The 10,336-nt window shown below is 44.3% G+C and overlaps 1 protein-coding gene across 1 annotated transcript in view; it reads left to right on the top strand.

The window, feature by feature from the left end:
* Positions 1–10,336, top strand: part of LOC119515846 (NTF2-related export protein 1-like) — a 48,191-nt gene that overhangs the window by 19,962 nt on the left and 17,893 nt on the right. The window lies entirely within an intron of this gene.

Consider the following 10,336-nt stretch of genomic DNA (forward strand, 5'->3'; position numbering starts at 1 on the left):
GGAGGGGGTGCAATTCAATAAATTCCTGTCTTTGGTTTGCAAGGAGCCACAGCCAACACCAGGGAGAAGTGCAGTGTGTGAGATAATGGGACATGGGCAGCCCATGGCAGCTTCTTGCCAGGCCATTGTCCTTTTGTATCCCTGCACCTTGGGGACATCCTGCTTTCTGTCCACTTGGCCTGGGTCAGATCCGGCAGGGGCCGCACATCCCTCAGCACAGGCCATTTGCACATCCCCTTGTGCTCTTCCCTCGTCCCTCAGTTAACTTGTTCTTACTGCCTGAGACCCCAAGCGATCATCACCTCCACCTCCCTGAACAGGTCAGAGCCCCATACGATAATCTCACAGAGTTCTACTCAATAGTTACACAAGCGATCACTGCAATTTCATATTTACTTGAGATTAAAATCTCTCCCCCCCAGGTTGTAAGGTTTAGGAGAGCAGAAACTGAAGTTTTGACTCTCTTGGGAACCCCTAGCCCCTCGCACTGCAGCCTGGCACATCAATACACGTTAAATGAATGAATGAGTGAATAAATGAATGAAAGTCCACTTATTTGTGTCAGGAAGATCCTGCACTGTGTCCCCAGGGGGGCCAGGCTGTGAGCTGCCCCCCAGCTCATCAGTCCCCCTGGAATTTCACAACAGGTGAAATTCCCAGCCCTATCCCGCTATGGCACTCAGGATTCGGGACTTGTCCTAAAGAAGGCCAAGTTGGAGACAGCTACAAGATTCCAAATGAGTATGTGGCTGAATTGCCCATCCCAGTTGCATGAAACAAGAAGAAATATTTATTTCATTTCCCTAATGCCAGAGGAACTCATGAAATGCAGGGTGACGAGGCCTGGGACGCAGGAGAAGGGGTCATTTCAGCCCTTATGGAGGAGGAACTCTCAGGGGCTCTATCATTTCAGGTTCAGCTTAGAGTAACCATTTCTGGGAACCAAAGCCAGCTGCTATCTGCGAGGTGCCTAAGCAGTGATCACGCAGTGTTTTGGCTCTGAGCTTTCTTTAAATTCACATTCTGCTGTTCTTAGCCTTCACAGCCCTGAAGAAGTCTGATCACCTGCTACAGACCTGTTTCTGAGAAAAAAATGAAGATGAACAGTGACACAATTTGGCAAGCAGTTTCAAATACCCACAGGAGGGGGTGGAGCAGGGCCTCTGGTCAGCTCATCTTAGAGCAGATATTAATTGTGAGTTTTTTTTCTAAGTGCTTAAACGTCAAGAAAATTATGTGCCTGGGTTAAGGTTCACTTCTCCTTCAGGTTAGCCTCTGCCCACTTCCAGATGTTTCCATCCCATGAGATTGCTCCACTCCACAGCAACACTGAACCCCATCTCTGCAGGACTCTGGGTGTGGGAATGGATTCCGATGTATTCTCGGCAGAGCACCCCTCATCAGAAGCAAAGCGGAGCCCACCGAGGGACCGTAACTGTTGTCTGTTGCTGGGCAAGAAGGGCAATATACCACAGCACAGTTTCAGTTTTGCTGCATGACTCCTAGGTCTCTAGAGGCATTTAGGAAATTTGTGAGAGAAGCTCCATCAGAGCACTAGAGATGCAGGAGTTGGGAAAAGGTCATTTGCCTTTAAAAGATTATTTTAAAACTGCAGACACTGTTCCTTAAAGATTTTTCTAAATCATCTTATTATGGTTTTTAAGCAAAGGATTCATACATATACACTGTTTCTTCAACACAATAGTCTATTTATCAAAACTCTCAATAGTTTAAAAAAAAAAAAAGCTCTCAGTCTTCAGGATGAACTCAAATAAAATGTCTCCAGGAAAAGCCTATATATATTTCCTGATAGAAGATGGCAAACACGATAATGCATGGCGTCTTATTTTGGAAAGAGTTGCGATTCCAGTAAAAGTTAAAAATACATATATTCTCTCATCACGCACCACTGTTGGATGGTTTTAATCTGGTCATAAATGCTTTTAAGTCAACTTTGTGTCAACACAGGATGTTGAAATCAGTGATGCATCACTTTTTATAGAACAATTTAAAATAAAACCTTGTTTCAACACTGCCGTAACCTTACATTATGACCGTCAAGGATCATATCTAAGTATTTGCAATACCACATGAAGCATTTACAATGTCTTAGAAATCTGAGGAGGCTTAGAGCAATATGCCAGGAAGGCAGCAGCCAGGATCCTGGGATCTGCCAGGTTCCAGATATGGAAATTAGCTTCAATGTTATTCAAACAGCCTTTGGAAATCCATAATGAAAAAAACACCAGTAGCCCACTAGAAAACCAGCAAAGAACACAGACAATTCACATAGGAGTACCAATGGCGGAGACTTCACTGACAATGAAAAACAATAAAACCAATGACAAACCATTGTTTAGGTCAAATTGACAAAAATGTTAACATAATGTTTGATGCTGTAGAAGTTTGCATGAGAAATGCAATCTTGGGGTTATAATACAAACTTTCCTGCTTTTATTAAAAAATGCAAACATGTCATTGTCCCTATCCATTAGCCATCTGGAGGAGTAAATTGGAGTGAACAGCAATTTTCATGTAAGGGCATTCATTGCAGCATCCTTGGCAAAATTTAGGAGTAAACTATTAGCCAATAAAGAGACGACTGAATAATTTGTTATCTAGGCACTGGAATATTATGCAACCTTAAAATAGCCTTTTTGAAAAGTGTTAGTGGAGGAAATGCTCATCATATAATATGAAGTAAAGATGGCTACACTATTTTAATCTGATATTTAAAAACAATGCTATAGAAATGAATTGGGAAGAGTCATATCAAAACCTTGTGTATCACACTCCCTTTATCCAGTGTATGGATGGATGAGTAGAAAACTGGGGACAAAAACTAAATGAAAAATAGGGTGGGATGGGGGGGATAGTTTGGGTGTTCTTTTTTACTTCTATTTTCTATTCTTGTTTTTATTCTTTCTGGTGTAAGGAAAATGTTCAAAAATAGATTGGGGTGATGAATGAACGACTATAAGATGGTACTATGAACAGTTGATTGTACACCATGGATGATTGTATGGTATGTGAATATATCTCCATAAAACTGAATTAAAAAAAAAAACAACAAAGCTATAGAAATGAATTGGAAATAGTCTTATCAAATTTGAGACCGCCCACGGCGGCGCCCCACCCACCGCCCCCTACCCTGCTCTGGGAGGCCGGTGGGCGGCCCCAGGACCCTGCTGCTTGTCTCCCTCCCTGCAGAGCTGGCTCCAAGCCCGACAGCCGCTGGCGGCCTCGCTTCTCCCCAGTCCCCTTCTGAGCTGCCCTGCGCCCCCATTGTCCTCTCTTGGCCTCGTGGCCCTCACGCTCCGCAGGGTGCTCTGGGCTCCCAGGGCCACTGAGGACTTGGGGATGGGGCGGCCATGAAGGCAGGTGCGCCCCAGACCTGAGGCTGCTGGATGTCCCATGTGCAGATGCAGAGGCTTTAACATGCTGCTAATTAGGACACGTTCCGTCGAATTAGACACACTTAGGGCAGCTTGGTGAGCCATTCCAAAGTTCGAGTTCTGACACGTCTTTAGCTGCCTTAAATTTGGACAAATAACCAGAAGTTTAAAATAAATCATTTCCCACAAGATTAGGGGGTGATTTTTTTTTCAATTGAATATATTTTGGTGAAACCCAATATGTCTCCAGGAGCTATGTATTCAGAGACTTCTCCATTGCTTGGATGGTCTCCAGTCCGGTGGGAGAAGGGAGGCCACCCCTTCCAGACCTGGTGACCTGAATGCCCTTGACTTCAGGCTCCAAGAGCTCATTACTAATTTTGGGGCGGGGGCTCCATTTGCTTTTTTTGTTTGTTTGTTTTAATAAGACTAAAAATCTTACATTTTTATTTAAAATGGTCCTTAGAACATGTGAAACTCATGATTATTAATTTTTATTTCAAAAGTTTTATTTCTTAGATAAGCAGATCATAGAACCAATTATCACAGCTGTGAGCACTGAGTTCCTATGTTCACTCACACCCTGGATCCAAGAACCTTCTTTCTTTTTTTAATATTCATTTTATTGATGTTACGGTGCCTGCGAGTTAAAGTACGAGACAGCCAAACAGAATTTAAAGAGCCTTTATTAGCCAGCTAGCAGGCGGCTGCCGTCTCTCACTCCACGCAGGGAGTTCAGCAAGCAGCCCCCACCTGTGTGCGCTGGTGCCTTATACAGACAGAAACCGTATCCTAGAAATGCAAGCAAGCAAGCTATTCTAACAGAAGCAGAGTTGGCAGCTTAGCTCTTGATCACAAAAAACAATTACACAAAGAGTTTCACTTGGAACTGGAGCAGTTATGGATCACAAAAAACAATTTCACAAAGAGTTTCACTTGGAGCTGGAGCAGCTATTGATTATTAAAGGGTTACAAAAAGTTTCACTTGGACCTGGAGCAGTTATTGTTAAAAGGGTTATGCTTGGCTGATGCGTGCAACCACAGCTTTGCCTCCCCTAAACGGTAAAGTTTTGATTTTTAAAGAAATCAGGCCCAGTCTCACTCCCCCCTCCTCATGGCCTAATGCTGTTTACACAGCACTGTTGCTTTGCAGATGTTTTGGGATTAAGGGAAAGGGACCTCACTTCATTCCCCACTGGTTTTTAGGGAGAATCAAATCATTGTTTCTTCTGAGGATAGGTGTTGGTATTGAGATTGCAAAACCATGAGTAACATTGCACAATTACTTTATGTCATATAAGAACCATGGAAGAGCAATTTTATGGATTTCTAAACATGACATAAAAACATGACTGCATACTTACTATTTATTGCACATCTCACTTCCTTGATAGAGTTAAAAAAATTCCATAAAGTAGATGGATTTCATAAAGTAGATGGCAACTTAACATTTTACTGTATTTTACATTCACTTTGCTAACCAAAAGCCTTTAAACAGGCCACAAGACACTGCAACAACACATTTACTTCCTAATAAAACAAACCTTTTTAATAACATTGAAGTAAAATGGTTTTATTTTTGCATTAAATGATATACCATGAACTTCTGCAATATAAAACCACTTTAAAAATGAGTATTAAAAGATATTTACAAACTTTGGAGTGGGAACAAGGGGTCCTCCTGAACTTAGGGTAGGGGGGGAACCTGAACTATTTCCGGAAAGGGCCCTGCGCTAGGGGCAGAGGGTCCTATGGAATAAGGTGGGGGCCGTGATAAGGGGGGACTATCCTGTGGAGTCGAGGACTGGGGGCCTTTTGGGTGGCCCTTTAGAATGAGCACATCTTGCTTTTTGGACAGTTTAGGTGTTGAACAATTTTAGTCCCAGGGAGCTGAGTGGCAGCCTGTGCCTCCCTGCCTTCAGGTGGCCTGCCTTGCCCCCTGCCCAGGGAAGTGGCCTCTGGCCCCCAGCAGGGTTCCTGTGAGGACATGCAGCACTCGTACCATCATGGTGCCTCAGACATAGACAGGTGGGCTCCAGCAGGACAGCTGTCACCTGGCGGGTCAGCTCTAGCACAGCTCAGTCACAGGGACGAGTGTGAGGCTTACCATGCCCCATGGGGAGCCTCTGCCCCCACCCCCACCTCCTGGCTGAATGCAGAGAAGCCACTTGTCTTCACTAACCTCGACCCCCCGCCCTGACCTCGGCCTTTCCATGTGGCTGTTTCTGATGCCCAAATATGCTGTTCAGTGGGGCTCTGGCCGACACTCCCCAACAGTGGTCTGCCATTTCTAGAAAGTACAAAAGGATTCTCTGAGGTCAGAGGCTGCAAGACGAAAAGCAAGTGGTGTCACTAAGAAGAGATGAGCCACTTTTTAAGCACCAAGCCAGCAGTCAACACCACCTCCCAGGGGGCTGGCATGTCTCCAGGATCTGGGAACACACTGGCTTCTGAACACCCCTGGATGTACAAGCAGACAGATGTCCTGTGACCCATGATGGAACAGAAATATCAAAAACAAAGGATGTTGGGGACCACTCCCTGGCTCACATACTTAGGGACCCGTCTCTGCTCTCTCCAGTCAGTGTCCAGCTGGTGACTGCTGATCATTGACAAATAATTTACTGGCAGCCCGTTGCACAGGGGAAAGGCTGCACCCTGGCCAGAGGCAGGTCCTGGCACCTGCTCACCACTCCAGTGCTTGTTTACCAGCGCTCAAACCATGGGGATAGGCTTGCCTGCCTGGACCGGCAGCAGGAAGGCAACACCCGAGTCTGTAGCCATGCACCACTGCCTCCAGACAAAGGGCCTATTTACCCCCACCCCAGCCCTCCTGGAGCCCGTGGACAGCAATATGCAGAAAAATGATTAAGCCATTTGGGGCGGTCAGTGAGGATGTCGATCCAGGTTTCAATATAGGGAATCTGATTCGGATGTTTTGCACTCCCGTAAATGACTCTTTGAACCTGAAAGGTAATTAGCAAATTTAGAGTGCCCTCGGGGGGGCCGATTAGAATCTGGAAAGGTTGGCCATTTGAATTTGTAAAGGGTCCGGAGAGTTCCTGGGTTAACAGTGGCTCCCAACCCTGCAGCTTGTTGCTGGATGTCCTGGAAATTTTTTAAGAAACACTGCAACGGAGAGCAAGCGGAAGCAAACAGAGACTGACCCATTGCGGGACTGACGGTTGACAAAACAGAAACAGAACAGAACAAAGACACTAACAACAAAACACAAAACAGAGACTAACCAAAACCTGAACCTGATGCCACCGGCCACCATCGTGGTCCGAGGCCGGGTCTCGGAGTTATGGCTGCATCCAGCCCTCCTAAAGACCCTTAAGGGGTACCCCACCAGACCAGATTAGAGATCTCTTACTGTTGTGGGCCCACGTCCAGACGGCTCCAGAGGCGGATTTTTGAATTTCGAGGCTTGACCACTCGGTTCTCCGCCGGGGCTGAGGAACGTCTCTCAGCGCGTGCCCCCTAGGGGAGGGCCGGTAGTCAGACCTTTGTCTCGACCTATGAGCCTCAGCAAACGCTGAGATTATCTCGCTGGGGCCTCCAAATGTTACGGTGCTCACGAGTTAAAGTACGAGACAGCCAAACAGAATTTAAAGAGTCTTTATTAGCCAGCTAGCAGGCGGCTGCCGTCTCTCACTCCACGCAGGGAGTTCAGCAAGCAGCCCCCACCTGTGTGCGCTGGTGCCTTATATAGACAGAAACCATATCCTAGAAATGCAAGCAAGCAAGCTATTGTAACAGAAGCAGAGTTGGCAGCTTAGCTCTTGATCACAAAAAACAATTACACAAAGAGTTTCACTTGGAACTGGAGCAGCTATTGATTATTAAAGGGTTACAAAAAGTTTCACTTGGACCTGGAGCAGTTATTGTTAAAAGGGTTACGCTTGGCTGATGCGTGCAACTGCAGCTTTGCCTCCCCTAAATGGTAAAGTTTTGATTTCTTTAACTGGTACAGGCCCAGTCTCACTCCCCCCTCCTCACGGCCTAATGCTGTTTACACAACACTGTTGCTTTGCAGATGTTTTGGGATTAAGGGAAAGGGACCTCACTTCAATTGAGATATATTCACATACCATGCACTCATACAAAACAAATCGTACATTCGATTGTTTATAGTACCATCACATAGTTGTGCATTCATTACCACACACTGACACCTTCATTACCACACACACAAAAATAACAAGAATATTAATTAAAGTGAAAAAGAGCAATTAAAGTAAAAAAGAACACTGGGTGCCTTTGTTTGTTTGTTTGTTTCCTTACACCATTTTTCTACTCATCCATCCATAAAATAGACAAAGCAGAGTGTGGTCCATATGGCTTTCCCAGTCCCATAATCACTCCTCATAAGACACATTCTCACACAATCTTCTTCAAGATTCATGGGTTCTGGGTTGTAGTTTGATAGTTTCAGGTATTCACTGCCAGCTACCCCAATTCAACAGAACCCAAAAAGTGTTGTCCACACCGTGGGCAAGAGTGCCCACCAGAGTGACCTCTCAGCTCCTTTTGGAATCTCTCTGCCACTGAAGCTTATTTCATTACCTTTTATTTCCCCCTTTTGGTCAAGAAGATGTTCTCTGTCCCACGATGCCAGGTCTACATTCCTCCCTGGAAGTCATATTCCACATTGCCAGGGAGATTCACTCCCCTGGGTGTCTGATCCCACGTAGCGGGGAGGGCAGTGATTTCACCTGCCAAGTTGACCCAGCTAGAAAGAGAGGGCCACATCTGAGCAACAAAGAGGCATTCAGGAGGAGGCTCTTAGGCACAGTTATAGGCAGGCCTAGCCTCTCCTTTGCAGCAACAGTCTTCCCAAGGGCAAGTCCTGTGGTAGAGGGCTCAACCCATCAAACCACTAGTTCCCTATGTCTGTGAGCAAATCAGCAGCCATCGAGGTGGGGCGGCCCAATATCCCTTCATTCTCCACCAGCTCCTCAAGAGGGCTCTGCATAGTTTTTTCCTTGTTTTTTTTTTTTTTTTAACTCTTTTTTTAAAAATCAACTGTATAAAAAATAAAAAAAATAAAAAAAAAACATAGAATAAAAGAACGTTTCAAACAGACCATAACAAGAGAATAAGAAAAAGACAACTAACCTAGGATAACTATTTACTTCCAACATGTTCCTACTCTACCCCAAGAAAGTAATCTAATATAGTGTTCTAGTTTGCTAATGCTGCCAGAATGCAAAACACCAGAGATGGATTGGCTTTTAGAAAAAGGGTGTTTATTTGGCTACACAGTTACAGTCTTAAGGCCATAAAGTGTCCAAGGTAACACATCAGTAATCGGGTACCTTCACTGGAGGATGGCCAATGGCGTCTGGAAAACTTCTGTTAGCTGGGAAGGCATGTGGCTGGCATCTGCTCCAAAGTTCTGGTTTCAAAATGTCTTTCTCCCAGGACGTTCCTCTCTAGCAAGCTTGCTCCTCTTCAAAATGTCACTCACAGCTGCACTGAGTTCCTTCTCTTTGAGTCAGCTCATTTATATGGCTCCACTGATCAAGGCCCACCCTGAATGGGGGCACATTCCAAGCAAATCTAATCAGCACCAAAATGTCTGCCCCACAAGACTACATCAAAGATAATGGCGTTTGGGGGACACAATACATTCAAACTGGCACATATAGCAACATTTCTGTGAACTTGTTCCTACTATACCCATCAGAAATTAACAGACCATAGTCATTCCTGGGCATTCCCAGAACGTTAAATTTACCTACGATAGTTTATCTGTTCTTATCGGATTATTGTTCCCCCTTTCCTAATTGCTCTCTATCACTAGCTCCCCTTTTATTTTTTTTAAATCAATTTCTGTCCTTTACAATGTGTTGCCACACACTTGTGTGTGCACTTACACACAACACACACCTGAGATGGACAGAGAAACAAGGATAACCGACAGTTTTCATTGTTTTTTTTAAAAAAATTCAAAGTAGATTATGTTTATGTGCTTTTCAGTCATTACACAAGGTACAGACATGATGCATTTAAAGATTTATGCTCCCCAAATCATTAAACAATGAGGATTTTCTATGAAAGAGTATCCATGAAAGCTTTTTAGAACAAAGTCCTGTTTCCTGCAAAAACCAGTCTCAGGCATACATTTTGTGTTTACATATAATCCTTGAGAATACTGTTAGGTTTAGGCCCTGGGCCCTCACCCCACCCCCGCCCTTAGGAATTGTACAAGTTTGTGATTAACGTTTAAAATTTTAAACTTTCCTGTTCCCAAGCTCCTGCTCTCAAGCTAGCCAATGGAAACCTGCCAGCTACCCTTTCCCCCAAAGTAGCTGCTGAGAAACTGCCAACCTAGACCTGCCAGCTCCCCATCCCTGGACAAAGAACTTCCCACCAATCATCCTATAAAAGCCCCACTGCTCCCCTTGCTCTGGGCTGTCCCCATCCTAAGCTTCAGCCAGCATGTGCACGGACAGACAATAAAGCTTCTTTGAACAAGTTTTGGTCTCTTCTCTTCCTGATTGAAAAACCTAACAAATACTACAGTAGCAGTGCATAGGTTCATTCTGTAAAATATCAGAAAGATGATTGCAGAACTCTTCATAAGCCTTGTGCTCTCAGATAAAAATCCTAAGTCAAAAGATAGTTAACAGTTCAAACTGCATATTTATATCTGAGATCAGAAGAGGCTGTAAAGAAATGTAAATAGGTGTGTTTACGGGACTTTTTTTTGTCAAGTTGTTCTAATAATAAAAACAAAACATCTGAGAGACTGATACAAAATAGACACAGATATCAAGAATTTTCTATACTTGGCTTAGAGTTTAAAGGGAAAATAATCCACCCGTGAATGACACAGCATCTAGTAATCCAATTTGGGCAAGTCATTACAGTCAGTCAAGCAAAGGGGCTTGGGAGAAAAGATAAAATTGTTTTCCCCCTGTTAACATAAAGAC

Source organism: Choloepus didactylus, chromosome 19, assembly GCF_015220235.1.
Source record: "Choloepus didactylus isolate mChoDid1 chromosome 19, mChoDid1.pri, whole genome shotgun sequence".
Lineage (NCBI taxonomy): Eukaryota > Metazoa > Chordata > Mammalia > Pilosa > Megalonychidae > Choloepus > Choloepus didactylus.